Here is a 23,559-nt window from a genome sequence, read left to right as displayed (position 1 = left end):
TCTATCACAGTATGGCTTAAAAATAACAGGCCTGATTCTGCTCTCACACTGTTGTCAAGCAGGAGTAACTTCACTAAAGTCAATGGTGCGCACCAGCATAAAACCAGAGTAAGTGAGTGGAAAACTTGTCCAGTAGCCAGTGACAAGTGAACCTCAAGCGAGTCAGCAGTTAAGTTCAATAAAGATAAGCATCTTAAAGTGTGGGTGCTTATTAAAACTCACCAATTGTGTATTTTTAAAACTGGGCTCTTAATCCTGTGAAAATGGGCTCTCTCATAAGACTTCAGATTGTTCCTTCTTCAAATCAGGCTTTGCACACAGCAGTAAGTCCCAGTTTCCTGGTAGATCAGTGATTCTGGCTCCATTTACGTTAAGTGCAGAGCTGCACAAATTAAAAATAAAAGAGAAAAAGATGCGACATTTCAGAACCTTCTGAAAGAAAGTCTAAAATTAGGTGAAGATGCAGATTGGGTGGGGGGAGGGGCAGTTCTTCATTTATCTATACCAATTTGTTCATCCCTAGAATTAACATGTCCTGCCAGCATAAGCCAGTTTTAATGACTTGGACCTGTTTGTTCCTCAGAGTCAATCATCCCCAAATAAGAACCAGTATCTAATGTAAATATTGGCAAGTGTTGGAGCTAGCAGCCCTCACTGATGAAAACCCTACTGTATATTCATATTATTCTCAGTTCTTTGCCAACTAAACCCCTTTGCTCCAGCATCAGTCTGAAATCAACAGGATTTTCTTTTAGTTTATCATATAATCATAGAGATGTAGGACTGGAAGGGACCTCAATAGTCATCTAGTCCAGTTCCCTGCACTTAGGCAGGACTATATTATCTAGACCATCCCTGACAGGAATTTGTCTAAACTGTTTTTAATAATCTCCAACGACAGAAATTCCACAACCTCCCTAGGTAATTTTTTCCTGCGCTTAACTACCCTGACAGTTATGAAGTTTTTCCTAATGCCCAACCTAAATCTTCCTGGCTGCAATTTAAGCCCTTTACTTTTTGTCCTGTCGCCAGCAGTTAAGGAGAACAATTTCCTCATCGTTATAACAATCTTTTATTTACTTGAAGACTGTTATGTTCCCCTCCTAAGTCTTCTCTTCTGCAGACTAAAAAAAGCCCATTTTTCAATCTTTCCTCATAGGTCATTTTTCTAGACATTTAATCATTTTGTAGCTGGTTAGGTGGTCTATAGCAGGCAGCTGGCATGACCTCACCCTTGTTTTTTACCCCCTTGATCCTTACCCAGAGACTTTCAACAGGTCTGGCTCCTGCTTCTCTCTCACCCTCAGTGCAAATGTATACATCTCTGATACACAAGGCAACACTTCCTGCCTTTTTCCTCTGCCTGTCCTTCCTAAACAAGCTGTAGACTTTTATACAAATATGCCAGTCACGTGCATTATCCCACCAAGTTCTATGATGCCAATTATGCCAATTTATAGTTTTTCCTGTTTATTCCCCATACTTCTGGCATTAGTATATAGACATCTAAGATGTTCATTAGATTCCCTCTCTGTATTCCCTCTCATCTGGTCTGCTATAATAGGTCATATTCCTCACAGATTCTGGCCCTTCACCCAAGTCTCCATGTTTTTGGCTTACCTGGGGGCTTTTGTTTCCTGCCCCCATCAAACCTAGTTTAAAGCCTGCCTCACTAGGTTAGCCGGTCTGTATCTGAAGATACTCTTTCCCTTCCTTGATAGGTGGACCCCACCTCTGCTCAGCAGTCCTTGGAAAAACCTCCTTGGTCAAGGAAGCCGAATCCCTCCTGGCAGCCCCATCCACGCAGCCATGCATTCACCTCTGGGATGTATCTGTCTCTGCCTGGGCCACTACCCTTGACTGGAAGGACAGATGAGAATACTACCTGCACCCCCAGCTCCTTCACCCTCATTCCCAGAGCCCTGTAGTCACTTCTGATCTGCTCAGGGTTATACCTTGCTCTATCATGCCCACATGGATGAGAGCATGGGGTAGTAGTCAGAGGGCCAGATGATCCTTGGTGATCCTTACATAGTGTTTCAGATATGGGCCCTTGGTGGGATGCCATGTCATGCCAGCAGATGGATGCCTCCATCCCTCTTAGAAGGGAGTCACTGACCACCACCACCCTTTGTTTCTTCTTCAGTGTGATGGCCATGATCCTCCCAGCCAGGGCCACCCAGAGGATTGAGGGGACCTGGGGCAAAGCAGGGAAGCAGACATAAAAAAAAAAGGTGCCACCCGCTGCGGTGCTTGTACTCACCGGGCGGCGCTCCAAGTCTTCATCGTCTTCGTCGGGTCCTTCACTCACTCCATGTCTTCGGCAGCACTGAAGGACCCGCTGCTGAAGTGCCGCCGAAGACCCGGAGTGAGTGAAGGGCCCGCCGAAGACCAGGACTGTCACTGGGTGAGTAAAAATTTTAAAAGGTGCTTCTAGCCAGGGAAGGGATTCTCAGCCAGGGCTTGCGGCGTCCAGGGGCAAATTGCCCCACTTGCCCCCCACTCTGGGTGGCCCTGCTCCCAGCCTTGGTTGTATATGGTTTCTCCTCCTCCACCTCTGGGGGAGATTCCTCATCGTTGGGGCAGCATACTGTTTTTTTCATCTCTATGGATATTGAGTTGGGAGCAGGGTTGGGGAACTGCCTGCTGCCCGATGTAACCATCAGCCACCTTCTTCCCTGTGAAGGCACTGTTTCATCCTCCTCTGGAGGTGGTACTGCAGTCCTCTTCAGTTGGATTGCTTGGAAATTTCCGTATGCATATTTTCAATAAGTTCCTCATGTCCCTGGATGCTCCTCAGCCTCGCTACCTCCTCCTGTAGCTTGCCCATCTCTCACACTTGATGGTCTCCCCAGCCTGGCTGTCTATGACAGGGAAATGCAGGCCACACTCTCTGGAAATCCACACCAGGACCTGAGTACAGCCATCCATGGTTGGGTTCTCTGTTTTGACATAGGTGCAAGTTGAGGGGCCAGGAATAGTGTTGGCTTGGTGATGTAGCCTCTCCGAACCATGGTGATTGTATTCTTACTTTTCCTACAAACTCCCTCTCAGACTCTGCTGTTTGCTTCCCCTTAGCTTCTGAGTTTTAAGCCCTTCTCTCCTAGGTCAGCCCTGGTCCCTCATTAACACGCCGGGGAAGGGTGATCAGCAGGATGGATCAAGGAACAAAGGACAGGAGGCTAGAACCTTGCTAGCTCACACTCAGCGAGTAGGTCTCTGGCCACCAATCCTTCACATTCCCTAAACACACAATCCTCAACAGACCTCACTGTAAACTTTAAGCAAGCCAAAAGAAAAATCAAACATACAAACAAGCTCACTCACACTAACCCCAAGAATTAGTGCTTGCTTCTTCTTCAGCGGGGGATCTCCCACTCAAACTCCCTTGTTCGCTAGCCAGTGACTTTCCTGTATTATTTTAAAAGTATTTCTTGGTACAAACAGTCAGTGTCTAGAAACAGTTGAAAAAGCTTCTCTTTTCACATATACCTATAATTATAACCTCTTTCAATTTAGATGATTTTGGTTTCTGCATCAATATGTGTAAAGCTTGGTTAGGATAAGCAGGGAGTAATTTGTCCAGTAAAAATAGTACCTGACTGATGACTTATCTACTTCATCTTGCAACATTAAAACAGACACACAGTTCTCTGCCTTCCAGCCAATGAGCTGATGTGCAGGTGAAAATAAGTCAATGTTGAATAAACATGTTTCCATCCTGCAAATCCACAGGACACATTTTGGAATCTATTTAGTTGCTACATTCACAAGAGGTTACAGAATTCTCTGTTTGTGATTATGCACTGAGAAAACAAACGCACTATGAATTCATTGCTGAAATAAACATTCCCACTCTATGAAAAACAGAACTTCTGGGAGTAGCCCCATAATTACAGATCATCTTATATTGTAGAAAAAGCAAAGTGTACCAGGAATACCAGAAGGTAACTGCGTTTAGAGGCAGCCTATGATGTCTTTTATGATTAAATAGTTTGAAAATGCTGGTTAACATGGTCCAGACTCTGGTTCATTTGTACCAATACAAGTTTTATCTGGGAGTGTTTACTTTTCTCCCCTTTCCAACAAAAATGAATAATTGGCCCCATCTTGCACCCACCGATTTCAGTGGCAAAACCCCCTAGGAATTTCCTGTAGGGTTGCCAATTTAGGTTGGATATTTTCCTGGAGGTTTCATTACAAGACATAAACTTTAATTAAAGATTAATCTCTAATTCCTGGAGACTCCAGGACAATCCTGGAGAGTTGACAACCCTAATTTTCTGGTGAGATTTGACTCACTCAGACAGCCATGGAGATATTTTCTGCAGGACTGGCAGATTCTGAGAGAGATTATTTCACAGTTGTGTGAGAGGATACCTATATATGTGCTTCACAGGTAGGGCTCTACCAAGTTCACGGCCATGAAAAATGTGTCATGGACCATGAAATCTGGTCTCACCCGTGAAATCTGGTCTTTTGTGTACTTTTACCCTACACTATACAGCTTTCACTAGTGTTTCTGAAACTGGGGATCCCCACGCAAAAGGGGGTCATCGGGGGGGCAAGGTTATTGGGAGGGGGTCATGGTATTGCCATCCTTACTTCTGTGCTGCCCTCAGAGCTGGGTGGCTGGAGACTGGCGGTTGCTGGGCCAGAGAGGGCAGCAGTGCAGAAGTAAGGGTGGCAATACCATACCATGCCAGCCATATTTCTGTGCTGCTGTTGGTGGCAGCGCTATCTTCAGAGCTGGGTTCCTGATCAGCAGCCACCATTCTCTGGCCACCCAGCTCTGAAGGCAGCACCACCACCAGTAGTAGCGTAGAAGTAAGGGTGGAAATCCTGTGACCCTCCCCCTGCAATAACCTTACAAACACTCTCCCCCCCACCTTTAGGGTCAGGACCCCAATGGTTACAACACCATGAAATTTCATATTTAAATATATGAAATAATGAAATTTATGATTTTTGAAATCCCATGACCATGAAATGGACCAAAATGAACCATGAATTTGGTAGGGTCCTATTCATAGGTTATGTTAATGAAGCATTACAAATAGTATAAATAGAAGTGGCTATTTAGGGCCTGATTAAAGCGCACTGAAGTCACTGGGCAGACTCCTGTTGATTCAGTGGGCTTTAAATCAGAACAGTGTTGCCAACAATCATGATTTTATTGTGAGTCCCGCAATAATTGTATTCTTCTGGAAGCTGGTGGGGTCTTGTGAGTTCATGAAATTCTCAGCTTTCATTTTTAAAAAAAGTAAGTTTTTAGCCCTCATGATTGTGAAGAAAAGCATGAAAATATGGCTTGAGTGCAACCTAAAGACTCAAAAACAAGAATACAAGTAACTCCTCCTCCCAATTTAAAAAAAAAAAGTGCAATTTTTAACCAATCAACTGATTTTGGGGGGCCTGACTCATGACTCTAGGCATACTTAATCCTGCTTCAGCACAAAGGGATGGACTAAATGACCTCTTGATGTCCTTTCCAGGCCTACATTTCTTTGATATTTTAACGTTTGGGCTCTCTAGTACTGGAGAGAGAGCTATGGCCAGTAGATCATTTCCCACTGCATAAAATGATTATTAAAAATATATATAAAATCAACATACACAAATATACAGTGAAGATTATGGGTTTGACATTCACACTGTGCAGAGGACCAGAACAAAGCTTATTTATTCTAAATCCCTTTTAAGCCCATAGACCTTGTGCTGTCTCCTCTACACAGAAAGAATTTCAACACAAAAAATTATTCTAAGCAGCGAGGAATGTTCATTTCCAGATTTACATGTTATGTATCATGTTATGAATATACTAAAATATACACTATATCTGTATAAATATCTCATCATATTATGGGTAATCTATGGTAATTTTTTTCAGCAAATAACCATATCTCAGGTGGAGATAAGTGAACACTAAGGTACTCCTTTTCATTTCATATTCATACCACATAGTAAAATTATTGCAATAACGGTACTTATTCTATTACTATGATGGGTTCTACAGACAGAGAAAAGGCTACCACAATGTATGTGTATATATGGAGGTGCATGGAGCAAGAGGCTCTGTGCGCGTGAGTACAGGATGCTCAGAATATAATGTGTTTCAGGGCACAGAGGGTTTTTTTGTTGTGTATTTGTATAGTGCCTAGCACAATGGAGCCCTGCAGGGAGCCCCTTGGCTCTACTACAAAAGAAATACTAAATAATAATAAAAATAATATTTCTTTCATTACATGTGACCCATGACGGCCCAACCCATTTTGAAATATATTGCACTTGACAAATACAGAATAACTTGAGGCAAAAACATATCTCATTCAGAGGTGACCTTCAGTGCTGCTGATTTGGCAAAACATGCTGTGGGGAGAGGAGGAAGAGAATGATCTTTATGTATTACTTCCTGGGCTCAGACTTAACTTCATAGGGTGGAGGAATTCATTAGATGAGCCAGCTGCAGAAGAAAAGTGAGTTTTATTTTGTATGATCCTGAGCGGGGCTGAGACACCCAGAAAAGTCAAAGGGAGTTGAGGGTGCTCAGTACCTCACAGGATCAAACCCTTTACAATGTAAAATAAAATCCCGGCCTTAGAGATATTTTATTTGAAATACAAATAGGGTATCTGATCAATTGCTTATTTGCTGTCTCTCTATATCGGCTTCTTTGTCTTTGTAAGCTCTTTAGGGCAGGGACTAGCTTCTCTTCTATGTTATACAATGCCTGGCACAACGGGGCCCAGGTCTCGGTTGGCATCCCAAGGCACTACAAGAATATAGACAATAAAGTAATAACAACAACAATCAGATCCTAGCAGAGAGACAAATTTAGATGCATAGGAGGTCTACCCATAGTTAGGAAATGTTGCAAAACCTTCCTATTTGTTAAAAATTTTCCACCATTAACAGAATGCCATGCACAGAATTAACACTTCCTCTCTCCCACTTCAACATTTTTTTTTTAAGACAAGCCGAGCTTTCTATAACCCAACAATGGAGACGAGCCAAGGACTAGGGCATTATTTTACATGGAAGGTGCCCAGATACTATGGTGATGGGTGGGAGTACAAAAGATAGAAAGAGTGCCAGACCCGAGAGCTTTCTCTCTGTTATGTCACCTCATATTGAATGGAGTTTGAGAGTCCCAGGGGAGGGGACCGAGAAAAGAGAACGGATTAAATCTTGTTTCAGAAGAATGTCAACTGTTCAGACAAAAATTTCCAAAATAAAACATACAGTACATAAACAGGAGTTCAATGTATGTGATTTCAATGATTATTTAAAAATTTCTATTTGTATGCAACATTATATTAAATTACAATTAAAAACACGACGGGATTTGATCTTTCCATATATGTTTCTTCAGGTGAAGGAATTCGGTTCTTTTTCTTGTGCAAGCGACTCTTACTAATTTGTAAAAACGCTGCTTTCAAATAAGAAGCAAACCCTTTCCAACATACACAATATCTACACAGTGCGTTAGAGTACTAAGAAAAATTCTCTCTCTCTCTCACACACACACACACACACACACACACACACACACACACACACACACACCCCATGTAGAAGGTCAGATAACCTGATCCCATCTTGTGGAACAAACTCCCCCAGGAACTAAGGACTATCACAAGCCTCACCACCTTCTGCTCTACGAGCAAGGCACATTTCTTTGACCTTGCCTTCCATACGATAAATACATCACAGCCCATATAGAAAACAAAACAAATAAAACCCATGCTACTAAAAATGACACTTCACTCCACAAGCTTCTCCCCCTGGGAAGAGAATCAGAGAACAAAGAACACAGGACAGATATTAGCCACGTTGCACTGCTAGAAGATGCTCAGATACAATGGTGATGAGCGCAGTACAGAAACCTATACAGAACAGAATCCCATCCCATCAGGTTGGATCCCTCCCTACACATTGTTCCCTAGGGAGAGGGAAAGACAGGGCTTCCTCCATGGGAAAGGCCACCAGGCCATCACCTAGGGTCATCCAGAAGGAGGCCCTGTGCCTCAGTACCAGATCTGAGCCCCTCCTCCCCCTGCACCTTGCTGGCACATCTCCAGGGATGTCACATTATCTAGGACTTCCCCAGTTATGGCTGCACCCAGAATTTAATTGGTGGGGGCAGGGGATGGGGGAAGCGGAGAGAAAGGAAATGGGGCTACATGGAAAAGATAATACAGCTCCAGACTGTAGTTATCTCTTCTTATTTATGTGGGACCAAATTGGAGACAATCGCTAACCCCATCCTGCCCACTTCCCCACCCCTGAACCTGAACCACAGAGAGAGGCCATCTCACGGGCCTGGTATGGGGGCACATTGGAGCATGGTACCAGCTCTCTCCTTCTGTGTAGGAGGGCAGAGATCTGCCCACACAGAGGGGGTCTTCTCTGCATTCAGAGCTAGAGGGAAGGATGTGGGCCATGGTTTTCATGTACAGAATTATTTTGCAACCCACATAACACTCTGGCAAAGTGAGTTCTTTAGGAAGATGTATCTCAGTCATCTCTAGCTACCATAAGATATGATGGTTGTTATGGCAACCCCTTTTCACTGAATGGCAAAGTATTAAACACACATAACACATTGGACAGATGCATCAGCATCTTCCTCTTTTCTAATGCAACCTGTTTTCTTTTTTAAAAGAAACAAAGAGTTATTTCTATTTCTACACACATACACACACTCTCACTTTAGGTACAATACATTCCATTTTAATTCCAAAACCAATTCCTTTCACCTCCCCAACCCCCATGGGAACTGTAGAATGTGGGGAGAGATTTTTCATATATGAAAAGATTTTATGAATTTCTGCCCCCCAACTTCACCATGAAAAAAATCCTTCATGTTTCCAAATCAAAATGCCCTAAAATTTCAACAGTATTAACTTTTTTTGAAAATTGTATTAAATGATTAATTAGATTTATGTAGGTATGATTACCTTCTGTTTGATTGTTATTTAATAAGGACCCGATCATGCAAATATGCGCTTACTATGCTAACAGGAGTACCCACATACTAGAATTGCCAACTTTCTAACCGCACAAAACCTAACATACTATCCCTGCCCCTTCTCTGAGGCCCTGACCCCTTCCCCACACCTTCCCCAAGGCCCTGACCCTGACTCACTACATTCCCTCTCCCTTGCTATCCCCCACCCTCACTCATTTTCACTGGGCTGGGGCAGGGGGTTGGAGTGTGGAGGGTGATGGCTCTAACTGGGGGTGTGGGCCCCAGGGTGGGGGAGGGGGCTCCAGACTGAAGCAGACTGAGGCAGGGAGTTGGGGTGCGGGAAGCGGTGAGGGGTTTGGGGTGCTGGGGGGGCTCCAGGCTGGAGGGTGGGGCCGAGGGATTTGGAATGTGGGAGGGAGCTGCAGGTTGAGGCAGGAGGTTGGGGGGTGGGAGGGGGTACAGGCTCTGGCATGGGGCTGGGGATGAGGGGTTTGGGTGGCAGCAGGGAATTCCAGGCTGAGGAGTAGGACTGAGAGATTCAGAGTGCGGGAGGGGGCTGTGGGTTGAGTCAGGGGATTCGGGCTCTGCAGTGGGGCAGGGGATGAGGGGTTCAGGGTGTGGGGGGGAATGAGGATTTTGGGGTGCAGGAGGGGGCTCCAGGTTTGGGGGGGCTCAGGGCTCGGGCAGGGGGTTGGGGCTCAGGATTGGGGTGCAGACTTACCTTGGGTGGCCCCCAGTCAGTGGCACAGCAGGGCTAAGGCAGGCTTCCTGCCTGTCCTGGCACTGCGCTGCGCACGCCCTGGAAGCAGCCAGCAGGTCCGGGTCCTAGGCAGGGGTGTGTGTGGTGGTGGTCAGGAGACTTCATGCGCTGCTCTCGCCCGCAGGCACCACCCCTCAGATTCTATTGGCCGGTTCCCAATACAGAGTGCAGAGCCAGTGCTCGGGGCGGGGACAGCTTGCGGAGCCCCATGGCTCCCCCACTGAGGAGTCAGACCTGCTGGCCATTTCTGGGGTGCAGCACAGAGCCAGAACAGGTAGGGATTAGCCTGCCTTAGTACCGCAGCATTGCCAACTGGACTGTTCATGACCCAGTCCTTACCGGAGCCACCAGGGTCCCTTTTTGACTGGGTGTTCCGGTTGAAAATTGGACACCTGGTCACCCTACCACATACAGAAAGGTCCACGGGTGTGTTTTGCAGGATTGCAGCCTGCTTTAGAAGGTATTTTTCCTTTCCTTTACTGTAACTTCCATTTTCATTATGCCTCAGTTAATGCACTGAAATATGCCAAATGGTTTCATGCAAAATGTTTCTTCTTTTAATCAGTTTAGCATCAAAGATTTCAGATTTGTATTTTTTTTAGATTAGTGCGTGGGGTGTTTATTAATTTGTCTGTGATGCTTCCTCTCATGAATGTTTAATAGCGATTTCAAGCAACACTAGCAGCCAGTAGATAAATTATTTTTTTAAAGCAGGTCCTTATAACTGCATTAAACAATCAGCTAGTCTCTGTTGTTTCTGAATGATCTGGAGTGCCTCTAAAACTGCAGATTAGAACAATGATACATTGTTAGTCCTGAATTAATGGCATTCAGAGAACCCCTTTTTTCATTTGAATTCACTGGGACTGAAAAGGTACCAGATTAACAGCCCTATAGGGCTAGCTCTTGGTTTATCCAGAGTGATATTCCCCTCTGCGCAGCGCAGAGGAGTAGCACAAAACCTATGCCTCATGGCAAGGTCCCATGCAAGCTGTAGGATCAAGACCCTACAACACTTATATAAGTGGTTCCACTGAACTCAGGATTGGTGTCTACATCAAGTGACCCTTGTGCTGGACCTCTGCATAGGTGGGAAGTTTTACCCCCACAAAATGTGTCACAAACGTGCCTCTCCCCTGACCCGTCTGTGCCCCTTCATTCCTTTGACATTCTGCTGAGACTGTCAGTAATGTTGACAAGTTAGTGCCATTTGTGGTAGTCGCTTTATTACGCATGCACTTGTCCAGAAAGTGCAGCCACTAAACACCCATCAGATAGTAACAGCTTTTGATCACTGCTGACCTTACTTTCATCCCAATGTAAGAGCTAGAATTAAAAGACTCCAAGGCTGAGATTTTCAAAGCCAACTAAAGGATTTGGTCACCCAGTTTCCATTAATTTTAATGGGAGTTGGGTGTCCAGATCTCTTAGGCAGCTTTTTAAAAACACAGCCCATAGTCTTATGGGAAACTTTTTAAAGGAACCTATTATATAGACCGACTTTTTCAATGCCTTGATGAGAACTTCACCCACACATCTCATGGCTGACATTTTTAGAATGGGAATGAATTGTAAAGGTGTAACTTTGTTTGTAGAGGAGAACTATTTAGTTCAGTGATACCTCCGCAGGGGCAGGGGGAATGGGGTTTTCTATTTTTAAGAGCAAATAAAATCTGGGGACATCTACTCCCACAATCACATTGGAAATATATGGTCAGAATGCAGCAATGAGGAGGCCATCTCAGTCCCTGGCACACAAAACAATACTTAGACTTCAATACTCCAATATAGTACTAAGACTTCAGAAAGAGAGGTGGAACATATTAATATGCCAGCAGATTACAGGGTATTTTTGTTTTTATGCCTCTGACGGAACCTTCTTTCAAGCCTATATTGATACAGGGAATTGTATCTCCTTGATCACAGTGCCATGAAATCACATTTGCATTCTCATTCCCAGATCCTGCTCTAATTTTGCTTTGTAACATTAATTTGCGTTTAGTGTGAAAGAGAAGAGTCAGCAATTGCCTGCATGGATATGTAAAGCGGTTAGCACCATGTGTATGAAAGACAGAGGCAACAAGCATAAAACCAGGTCATACCATTTTGTACAAGAGCTTGAGACCAGAGCTCAGCAGTGGTTATTTTAGACAAATTCATTGATTCCTTTCTACTGGTGCATCCCGGATGAGCTGTTCTTTGCATTAAAGCCATCAGAACTTGTGTTTAACAACTCCATTTTTTTTCATAACTCTAACATAAAAGAGACCAAAAGTCCCTGCCTTTTAACGTGGAGACTGATCCCTTTGGCCTCTGCAGCCACATCCCACATTTCTACACAACCACAGCTTTGCCAATACGCTGGAGGGAGATTTTTTTCCCAGTGATTAGCACACATTTCTCTCTACATGGGGATTCCATTGTGGGGAGGACAGCTTCAATGCCTGCATCAGGTGTTCTTTCGTGAAGACTTTACTTTTGCTTTCATTTTGGTGTTCTCTTCCCCTAAAATAAGAATTGCTCAGCAGGAAGTCATCTGTGGTTGGTGCATGGGAGAAATGTAACTATCATCTGTGCAGCAAAATGTGTCCTTCAGTGCACAGTCCTTGAGTTTTCCCTTCATTTAAGGAAAACTGGAATGGGAAAAACACTGAGGCTTGACACCCCCAGAATACTCTTGAAATGCCTAACAAATGCCAACTTGCATAATTCAACTTATCTTTCTGTCAAACATCAAGATAATATAAATCTGAACTAACATTGCATTTGTATGCAGTGTTATGGAATTCGCTGTTTTCTTTAGAATACAGGCTGTTACAGTGGCAAAGAAAGATTCAGTGTGTTGGAAATATATGTTAATTCTTGCTCACTGGGCGAACGGGTGGAATTATACCCTATGCAAACCCCTTCCCCACCTCTCAAATTTGTTTGCAAGATACTCTACTCAAATTAAAAGGATTATGGCACACATTTTCACAGGGCAGTCATTTGCTAATTGCCATGCATTTTGTTCTGCTTTCTCCTGCAGTACAAATGAAAACACAGTAGGAGAGAGCCCTTTCAGAAGATTGAACAGCAAGCATTAGCCTGAAAGGAATGGTATTAGGAGCCTGAGCATTTTTCATTCTTATTATTCCATGAAATGGTGGGAAGAGTGCAGCATAATATTTCTAATATGTGCTCAGTAATTCATAAATCCGATGCAAGTCTCATCATGCATGCATCTTGTGAAGTGTAGCATCAAGAGCATAAAGGTTACTGAGCTAGAGTCACTCAATAGTTGTGCAGGCTATTTAAACGGTGGGGCAAGAAGTTTTCAGGTTTGCTTTCAACTTGAAACTAGTTTGGGTTGTGTATCATTCTTCATTTTGGGAATTATACTAGTACCATGGGACCTACTGAGATTGGGGCCAAACACAGCGTAGTAGAGGGTCCCTGCAGAGCTTACAGTCTAAACAGGTAAGGGGAAAGGATAGAGCAGGCAAGCAGAGCTATCAATACCATGGTGACAAACATGATGCTACTTCCATAACTGGGTTTTTTGGGGTGGGATTTAGTTCAGGGATTACCTGAATGGAAAGAAAAAGGAAGGGAGAGGGGTGACAGAGCAGGTGAGAAGAGGGAGGGGGCAAAGTACAGAGGGCAGGTGTGAGGTGAGGCTAAAGTGAAGAGATTGGGAGGGAGAGAGCAGGAGGAGGTTGGAGCAAACAAACAAACAACAAATGGTGGATTGTATAGAAAAACACCAGGGTGTGGACTTGTAATGCAAATACATTGTAACACATCATTATTTATTTATATATTACAGTAGTATCCAGGTTGAATGTCCCCGGTGCTCTGGAGATGTATACTAGAGACAGCCACAGTCCCAAAGAGCTTACAATCTAAGGCCCCGCACGTACAAAGAGTTACTCCCGTGTTTAACTGTATGCACTGGCAGTAGTCCTACTGAAGACAACGGGACAACTCACAGTGATCAGAGATAAGCACAGGCTTCAGGCTTTGCAGAAAGTCTGTGCATATTTAAAAACTGCTTTGCTATACTATTTGCACATGCAAGATTGACATACGGTGCCTGTGAACTAACCATTTCTGAAAGCAGACCCTCGTGTATGAATAGCTGTAAGAAATGAGCATGGCTGGGATAAAGTTATTTTAAAATTCAAGTGATTATTTATGGAGGGGTGATTTTTTTGCACCAGTCTCTCAGTCATATTAATAATAAATAAATGTCAGGATAAGACCTGTATGCTGAAAATACTGTATAACCAAAACTACATTATCCACAGATGCACTGGTTCACGATGAGTTTCTAGGGGCCATTTAAGGTGCTGGTATTTAATCTCCAGAATTCTACTTAGTCCTGACTACCTATGGGACCAGTTTTACTCCCATAGCGCAGGTGCAGAGCCTGAGACCCTTCAGGCCTGATTCTTCATTCCCCTGCACCTTGGGTGGTCAGTTACCCTGGTGCAAAGTGAGTTCATAAAGCTGCCATTCTATTAGTATTATATACCCACTATACACTCCCTTTACAAAGGTGCAAATAACTAAACAAAGTGCAAAGCAATGGAGAATTAGGCCCCTCGGTCCTAATGTGTCTCATGCTGGTAATTGAAACCAACTTGGCACATGGAGCTGACAGTCCCTAGATTTCTACATCTAGGGTCTGGTGGTGGGAACTTTGATTCACTGGTACGTGCTTCCCCAACTGCTCCTCCTTAGCCCATGCCTGGGTCGGGGGGGGGGGGGGGGGAGAATACATTCTGAAGTGGTATGGTGAGTTTTTAGTCACTATTAGACCTCTGTCTGCATATGATTGTATGTGGGCGCACAGTTGACAATAGCCACATTGAATATCGCCTGATCCAAAGCCCATTAAAGGCAATGCAAAGACTCTCAAAGACTCCAGCAGACTTTGCATCAAGCCCCAAATCAATAAGTAAATAAAGAAACGACAAAGAAAGAAAATATATTAAACAGATTCACACATGCCATTTACTATTTGACGTTTGTCTCTAGGAAGGAACATTGCAGAGTAATTAAAAATTCTCTTTAAAGATTAGGAGTCTGAAAGTAGTAAAGAAAAAGCTTCAGACATCTTTCTGCTGACAAAAAAATATTAGAAATATTGGAAATAGTTATGTTTTATAAAGGGCATTTGACTCACAGACCACTATACGGGTAAAAAAAGGTTAATTCACTTGCAACCAATTAATGTAATTTTCAAGCTCCACAGCTGAGATTCAGAGCTAGTTTGGGAGAGTAAATTATAAATGACCAAATGCAAAAAGACCTCAAATGAAAGGAACAAAGAATTACACTGAGGTCTGTATTCTTGATGTGCAGGAATGGGTGTGTAGAAATCCCATTAGCATCAATGGATGCTGCACACCAATACCCCTGAGGCTGGAAAACGGTCTTCAAATTTACCTACCTAAACATTTTCATGGACTACTTACTGCTGCCTCTTTTCCTTTCAGTGGCAAATGCAATCTCTGAGAGAAAACGGAGATGAAAGATGGGGAAGCAGCCTTTGGTCTGTTCTTCTCTGGGAAATAAGGATCATGGGAAATGGGGAGTGGTTAAGTTGTGGCCCGTTGGCACCCAGGAAATCGCAGGTACTTCAGGGAAAGGCAATGTTCTCCCCTTGAGGGCAGCAGAAGAATCCTCTTTTATTCTCAAACCTAATGCTAGTTATAGCACTTTGATGTAAACATTTCTGACATTTTCTTGTAAATTTGATACAGGATGTATCCTAAGGAGCAACAATGACATTGAGACCAAAGTCTGAGGTGAGATGCCCTGCAGAAGGCCTTAACATGAGGATCCTGCAGAACAGACTCAGAGTCTGAATGGATTTTTTAAATACAGCACTTACCACAGGGCCCAGGAAGAAAGCCTCTTACTCCAGCTGAAGGGCTGGAGTCTGTAATTGCGTATCCCACAGACTCTTTCTCGGCACCACTCTATTCCCCAATGATGCCAGCCTAGGCAGAACTGTCATAGACATTCCTCCTCCATGGGGCACAGGGGGTATGGAGGAACCTCTGCATGGTGGCTTTGCCAATGCAGCCTTAACACAGAGATTAAGAGGTACAGTATGGAGCATCCATGTGCAGACCTTGGCAGGTGGGTAAATTTCACCCAGCTTATTCCAGGCACTCCAGGGAGCAATATATTTCTCTAACCTTTCACGTTCAAAGCAGAAGTTCCTTTCAAATTTATTAGGTTAAGATGGCTCCCTTTGTTTTAATCTGACATTTTTTTTTAGTTCCTTCATGCCAGGTTGGGTGAAATGTCTTTGAATGACATCTTAAGGACATGCCCTTACAAGGGGATTTTAGTGAGTTTGGGGTTAACTCGCATTTGTGTGTGATCAACAGTGTAGCTAAGGGTTTGAACAGAGCTGTTTTGCTGGAGTTCTCAAAGTTGTTGTGATATGATGGGCTGGCTAAAGTTGGGCACACAAAAACTAAAATTGGATTATAACTAAGGCTGGATGGAAATGGGAATTTTTATTGCACAGGAAATTCTGATATTTCAAAATTTGTTTTTATTCTAAATTGGACTGAAAAACCCGAAAATGCAAAATTTTCCTGTGGAACAGAAATTCTGAAAAAGGTTGAGTCAAAGCCATTAAAATGTTTTCTTTCTATAAAGTCAAAACAGTATAAAATAACATGTATCTAATATTTTTATGGTTTAATAGAAAAGTCTAAATGAAATAAAAATGATGAATTGTAACAAAACATTTCAACATTATCCAAATGAAAAGCTAAAATTGAAATGGTTTATTTGGACATTTTTCCAGCTAAAATTTCATTGAAGTTGATGCATTCCCCAAAACATTTGACTTTGAAGAAAACCACTCCATTGAAAAAGTTATGAACAGCTCTAATCAGCCAGAGTGCTTTGTACATCTAGTAACAGTAATGGAAATACTCCCTATACACATTGGTTAACTTCCACAGTACAGAAGCATGGAAAGGGACCTTGAGAGGTCATCAAGTCCAGTCCCCTGGACTGAGGCAGAACCAAGTAAACCTAGACCATCCCTGACTGTTGTTTGTCTAACATGTTCTTAAAAACCTCCAATGATGGGGATTCCACAACCTTTTTTGGTAACCTATTTCAGTACTTAACTACCCTTATAGTTAGAAAGTTTTTCCTAATATCGAACCTAAATCCAGGGCTGGCTCTAAAAAAAACTCAAAACCTCCGAGAGCGCAACTGCCAAAGCAAAATGCCGCCCCTGGAATTATGCCACCCCAAGCACGTGCTTGGTTTGCTGGTGCCTAGAGCCAGCCCTGCATAAATCTCCCTTGCTGCAGATTAAGCCCATTGCTTCTTGTCCTACCTGCATTGGCCATAGAGAGCAGTGGCACAGTCCTCTTTATAACAGCCCTTAACATACTTACGGACTGTTATAAGGTCCCTAATTCAGCCTTCTTTTTGCAAGATTAAACATTCCCAGTTTAACCTTTCCTCATAGGCCAGGTTTTCTAAACGTTTTATCATTCCTTTTTGCTCATGCTTTTCTCTTCTGGATTCTCTCCAACTTGTCCACATCTTTCCGAAAGTGTGGCACCCAAAATTGGACACAATACTCCAGATGAGGCCTCACCATTATCCAAGTAGATCCTGTGTCTTAGATACGACACTCCTGTTCATATATCCCAGAATGCCATTTTTACATCATTGATCCAGCTATAACCCCAAGATCCTTTTCAGCAGTTCTACTCCTTAACCAGTTGTTCCCCATTTTTTAGTTGTGCATTTGATTTTTTTCTACTTTATTGCAGTATTTTGCACTTGTCCTTACTGAATTTCATCTTGTTGGTTTCAGACCAATTCTCCAATTTATCTAGGTTCTTTTGAACTTTAATCTTGTCCTCCAAAGTGTTTGCAGAAAACTTTTTCTCTCACCCCACAGACAAGTCAAGTGCATTGTAAAACATCCATCTTTAATTTCTGAACTTTCCACAGTGACAGCTTTCTAAAAATATATGGCACCTTTATAAACCACAACATTTTATGATTCCAAAAACCCCTCTAATATTTAAAGTGTAAAGGTCCCATCCTCCCACACCAGGGATATCTTGTATTCTGCAATGTTACTTTTTGTCAAACTGCATTTCAAACCATGTGATCAAGAACTGAAATTTCAATTGATTGATTGTCTCACAAGCCAAGTACTTTTAATTGCTTACCTCCAAGATGAATGTTGACTTGACTCAATTTGGCGAATAATTCATGAGGTTTCATAAATATGCATGTCCTATCCTGTACAGCGCAGCATTATTAATCTGCCTTTTCCCAAGAGTAGAGTAATGAATTAAATAAAAGGAGATTTAAGAAGAAGAATGGATTATAAATAAAGGGATTTGAAGGAAATAATGTTATAATTTAAGGTTAGTTTAGCAAATACATCGTGATTTCTGAAAAGCTCACTAGTTGTAGGGTACCTTGTTATTGGTCATTCTGTGATTTGTTGAGGGTGGGTTATTTTTCTGTTTTCATGGACATCTTCTTAGGTATTCTGCCTAGGGTGATAGATGACTTTCCATACATTGTAATCAAATTAGGTTATGGTGACGATGCCATTCAATTCTGATGTGCTAACATTTTGTGATCTTGATAATTTTGAGAAGATTTCTCTTTCATTACCCCAGCTGAGGATCAGACAAGGCTGTATCTCATTGGAAAAAAAGAGAGTGTGTAACCTCACTTTGCTTCCTTCAGAGAGAAAGCGTATTTGTCCTTTTTGTTCATTTCACACAACTATGAACTCTGGGAAACAAAGAACTCAAATTCATGTAGATGTACTTCCAGGAAGTATCAAAGAGTCTCTCCCGTTTTTATAGATTTTCTCTGTAGTGTTTTACACTAGTAGCACATGGTTTGGTTTACCGACAGCACGAGGGGCAAATCATTTTCTGCGCAAGCCATGCAAAAATTTAGGGAAAAAACCTGCCAAACACCAGCTGTCAGCAAACACGGTTCCCAGCCTATCTGTAAATGGAACCATCTGCACCCAGCATGATTCCTCGTGCAGACTCTGCTAGCAGGTCTAAGCATTTAGAATGGATTCAGACTTCACTGGGATTCAGTGAGTGAATTTTAATTTTACTGAGTTTTAATTTTCAACTTAATTAAGATATTTGGGTTTTGACCTGTACCCTTATTTTTATGTCCTGACTCAGAAGTGACCAGAACCTGTGAATAATCTCCTAGTCCATCAAGGGATAGAAAATATCAGCCATGTTGTATGACCTGGAATTGCAACCTAGGCCTCCACCCTCATCTATAGTGTTATTTCCAGTCTGTAGCCTGAATCTTTTCCCATAAAGGGAACTTGAGCTAATCCTAACCAGATCAAAACTCTCCTGCACAGCTAACTCTTAAAGGACCAGACCCTGTGAGGTGCTAAGCACCTCTGGCAATGTTCTGAGCATCCTCAGTTCCCGCTGACTTTACAGGAGATGCTCAGTACCTCAGGTATCAGGGCTAAGGTGCCAAGGAGGGCTAACAAAGCTGAAGGAGCTATTTCATAAGTAAAGAATGCTGGGTCGGGCCTTTAGATATCACAAAACAATTTTTACTTTTGTACAGTAGGTCAAATCCTGAGGTTCTTATTCAGTTTGCACTCTAGCAAACTCCAGCTGGCTTCAGGGAGGGTGTGACTGCATAAAGACTGAGTAAAAGCTAAGTAAGGAATGTTTTAGCAGCTGGAAAAGCAGCTATTTGACATCCATGTAGTCCAACATTTAGGAGACGTTGGGTTATGGTTTGGGTTGTTACTCAATATAGAGTCTTACTGGACCACTGCAGAATCTGAGACTAAAACAAGAAAGTAACAGCATCCTCAACTGGCAAAAGACAAACCTTTCAGCATATAGCAATGACTTCAGTTTGATGGCTTAATTGAATCACGGCCTTTCAACTTCAGTAGCTCCACACCCGAGACCGGAAAATCAAATGGACTGAAGATATTTACAGTATAATAAAAAACAGAGATAAACAAGAAAAGCAACCAAGTTAGATTTCTATTGTACAGGTTTGCAGTTGTCTCAGGATTCTTCACAATAAGGGAGAAAGCAAATTCAAACAGCCATAAGCCTCGGCATAGGGAGGATGAAGCAAGATTTTAAACAAAGAACGTATTTTTTTTAATCTTCCAACACATGGAGCGTGTCACTGAGCATTGTAAAATCACAGACAGCACTGGCACAGTAATGTACTAGAGATATTTCAAGGTGTGATAAGTATCACTTAATCAAGATCAGAATCAAGCTGATATATTAAACAAAATAATAATAAAGAGCCAAATGAAAGCACTTGAGTATCAGTGAGGTGAAATTGAAGAGAACCAGAGCTTGTCTATTTCTGGGTTTTAGGAAGGCAGCCTGGAACAATGAAACACTGACCACTAATGGTGTTCAAGAAAAGTGAATTGTATATCATTCAAATGAAGATGGAAACAAACATCAAAATGACAAACTCGAAGCTACCAAGCAACAGCCAGGAAACCAAAATGAGCCCAGGACCAATGAATGGAGCCATAAAACATGCCTCAGGAAGAAGAGCAAAATGAATAGCAGTGTCAGACATATGGCAATAATTTTGTACCCACAAAACCAAGCAGCTTTGTGGTGGGGAAGCATCACATATAAAAATTCAAGGCTCACTTGGAGCCATGTTTTGAATTTGTTAGAATTGTAAACATACATAAACTACAATGCAATGAATGGTGTTGAAATTGTATCCCTTGCCATCGGTTATTGGAAACATGAGATGAGTTTCTCTTGATATCACGGTCATGCAGCAAGAGACCAGATAAAGACGATGATTTGACGGGTTCCACTTGGAATGCCGTTTCCCCATGAATACATCACTGCACTGGAGAACATATTGGATGACTTTGGGTACAGATTCCAACTTATATTATCTCAACAAATGTTCTTACTGATAGTCCCATGAGTTTTCATTTTCACTCTTAGTAATGATATGTATTTCATGCAGTAGGATTTCAAATTGCATGGTGAGTGACTTTGCTAAATTCAATGTGTGGCAAAGAATATAATCTGGTTGGTGTATTATCTGTACTGGAGACCTAAGAATCAATAAAACCTCTCTTTTCAAAAAATTCAAATTCAACATATTTCCTTCCACCTTAGCAGTGTAGCCATTCCAGCTTGGGCTGCAGAGCGGGCTCCAAGACCCTCTCCTCTCGCCGGGTTTCAAAGCACAGGCTCCAGCTCCAACCTGGACGTCTACACTGCTATTTTTAGCCCTGCAGCGCAAGCCTGATTCAGTTGACCTAGGCTCTGAGACTGGCTGCCACAGGTGTTTCATTACAATTGTGGAAGCCAAGAAATAATTAATAAAGGTTTGAAGGGATCTTAATGTATGTTAGCTAATTTAGCAGGAGTTAGGCTCTGATCCTAATGCTGTGAGATATGTAGAAATAAGATAATGTGGTACAGAGTGAATTGTGTGAAAAGTCATTACGGCCTTGTAAAATGCAGCCTTGTTTTTGTTCTAGTATTGAAGACAAATAAGATAGCGAATAGGCTTATGTATAAACAAATGCAAATGTTTTCCTTTAATGTCTCCAGGATTGCTAGAAATTGTCTGTAACAAAGGTATAAAGGCTTGATGTAATTGTTTACCAGTTGAGAGACCTGTCCAGGACTGGGGCAACCCTGTGTCCTATGGCACTCTCTCCCTCCATTGTAATTACTGGAGAAATAATAAAGTATTTGGTTTTGCTGCACCCAAACAAAAAGCGAGAACTAAGTTTTTCTTCGACAATTTGGGGGCTCGTCCGGGATGGCAACGCCCACGGACCCACAGACGGCTACTACGGATCATTCCCCTTCGAACCCCATGGCGCCACATGAGAGGTATGAGACCTTTTGAAATCTCTATTGGGGTATCGGAGGAGGACTGTCCGTGAGGACGTCTGTCTCTGTTGGGCTCACACCATCTGAACTTATTGACTGTGCAGCAGGATCAGATGCAAAGTGGTATTGGGGAGAGGCCCCAATAAGGTTAGTTTATAGCAGTACTGGGAACTGCTGAGTTGGCCAAGGTAAATGCATAAGGTAATGCATAAGGTAATGCATAGGTAAATGCATTAGAATGCACCAGTGCTGAGGGGTTTTTACCGCCTCAGGAGGGGTTGTCATACCGCCTCATGGTATTGGTCCGGACCAGGTAAAGATGCATCGTGGTTAAAAAAAAAAAAAAATTTAAAAAGAGAGAAAAAGGAAGAAAAAGAGGCCTTGGTGTGTGTGTGTGTACACCAGTGTGAGTGGCTGTTACCGGGCTAGCCCGGTAACTAGTGGATCTTTAGGAGATCTGACCCACGGTGGGCTGACTCGGCCAGGCATTGTCCAGCGAGGAAGCTGCCTGGGTCTAGGAGTGTATGAACCCATCTTCCCTCCCTTTTCCTTGTGAGTCTCTCCTGTGTGAGTGCCCTGTAGGGAAAGATCCTTAGTTTCTGAGCCGCTAGCGCGGACAGGGCACCCTCTGTGTGTGTGTAAGTGGAAAATGGGTAAGGGACTGTCTAAATATTCCTCCTCACCCCCTAAGGGTACCCCAGCATATTACATGTACGTACATTATGGTCCTAAAACCTGCAGGTATTTAGCGAATTGGAATCTTCACACGCGTGAAAAAATCCATCTAAATAATGCCCATTAGAAGGTACCTTCAATCTAGATAAGATCATATATCTCAGAGGAGCTTTTAATCACAAAGAAAAGCCTCTGACACAGTGTGAGCAATTTGTCTAGGAACAGGTTAATTTGAAACTCGGCTAACCCCAGAGATAAAGAGAAAGCTGCTCTGCGTACAAGGTCAAGAACCAGCACAGACTATGCTAAGTGCAAAGAAACTGTTTTCAGCCCCAGCTGGTTGTGAAAAATAGAGGCAGAGGCAAACCAAAGGCAATACAAGTTACAGAACTGAAATTACATTTGCAAAGCTTAACTTTCCAGTGAGATTCAGCAGTGTGCTTCGGTGACACTGGAAAAGCCATAAGGCAGCTGACCTGAACTGGAATCTCTGAAAGAGACACCGCAGGAGACTCCAGGGTGTAAAAGAACAGCCATCCCAAGAGCAGAAGCATGTTGAAAATTCTGGACAAGCTGTATACAGGTTAATCTCCTGTCCACCTATTTCCCTTCTCTGAACATAATGCACAGACGTGGCCAGTCTGGATATGTGTAAGTATTACAGTGGCTTAAGGCTTGGACCATTCATATTTTTCCTGAGTGATGTGGGAGTGTTCCCAACACTCTCCATTGTTGTTTTATTATTTTTGATGAAGCTTTAAAATTTGGTTATATGGTGTGCTTTCTCTATCCACCCCCCCCACCGTCCTGCAGTGTCAGTTTGATCACCTGACATATGAGGGATAAATTAGTAACAGGAATTTGTCACAGTTTGGTGAGCAATTATGTCTGGGGGAGCCCTGCAGAATTTACACCATCTATCTGTTTTACCCTTGTTATTTTATGTTTGTTTTGTTTGGTGCTGTTGGTGTTATATGTTAAGAATAGCGTGATTAAGGGTGAGCCCTAATAGAATAAGGAAACACTATCTGGTTTTGTTCTGTTTTGTTTAACCGGTTACTGTTGTTTTTCTGCTCTGTTCATTTGGGCGTTGGGTGTGTGAGTGGAACTGAACTTCTCGTTCGTAATTCCTCAGAGTGGAAGCCATGTGTGCGATGAAGCTCTGAGGTTGTATTGAGATCTTTCTGTCCCGCCCCCTGTAACGGACAAGGTAATAGAAGTAGAAAAATCTGGCTTAGACTGTA

General features: G+C 42.7%; 1 long non-coding RNA gene across 2 annotated transcripts in view; it reads right to left on the bottom strand.

Moving 5' to 3' along the window:
- Positions 1-23,559, bottom strand: part of LOC123346471 — a 247,359-nt gene that overhangs the window by 95,020 nt on the left and 128,780 nt on the right. Inside the window, exons 1-2 of one of the 2 annotated variants that reach the window (XR_006572999.1) lie at positions 17,945-18,051; positions 223-382 (exon numbers count right to left, since the gene is read on the bottom strand). This is a non-coding gene — a long non-coding RNA (uncharacterized LOC123346471). Of the gene's footprint in view, positions 1-222; positions 383-17,944; positions 18,052-23,559 lie in introns of those variants that run through there. The other variant, XR_006572998.1, reaches the window with a different exon arrangement.

This window comes from Mauremys mutica, chromosome 12, assembly GCF_020497125.1.
Source record: "Mauremys mutica isolate MM-2020 ecotype Southern chromosome 12, ASM2049712v1, whole genome shotgun sequence".
Taxonomy (NCBI): domain Eukaryota; kingdom Metazoa; phylum Chordata; order Testudines; family Geoemydidae; genus Mauremys; species Mauremys mutica.
The sequence above is the reverse complement of the archived record's forward strand: the minus strand, read 5'-3'. Positions and strand labels throughout refer to the sequence as shown.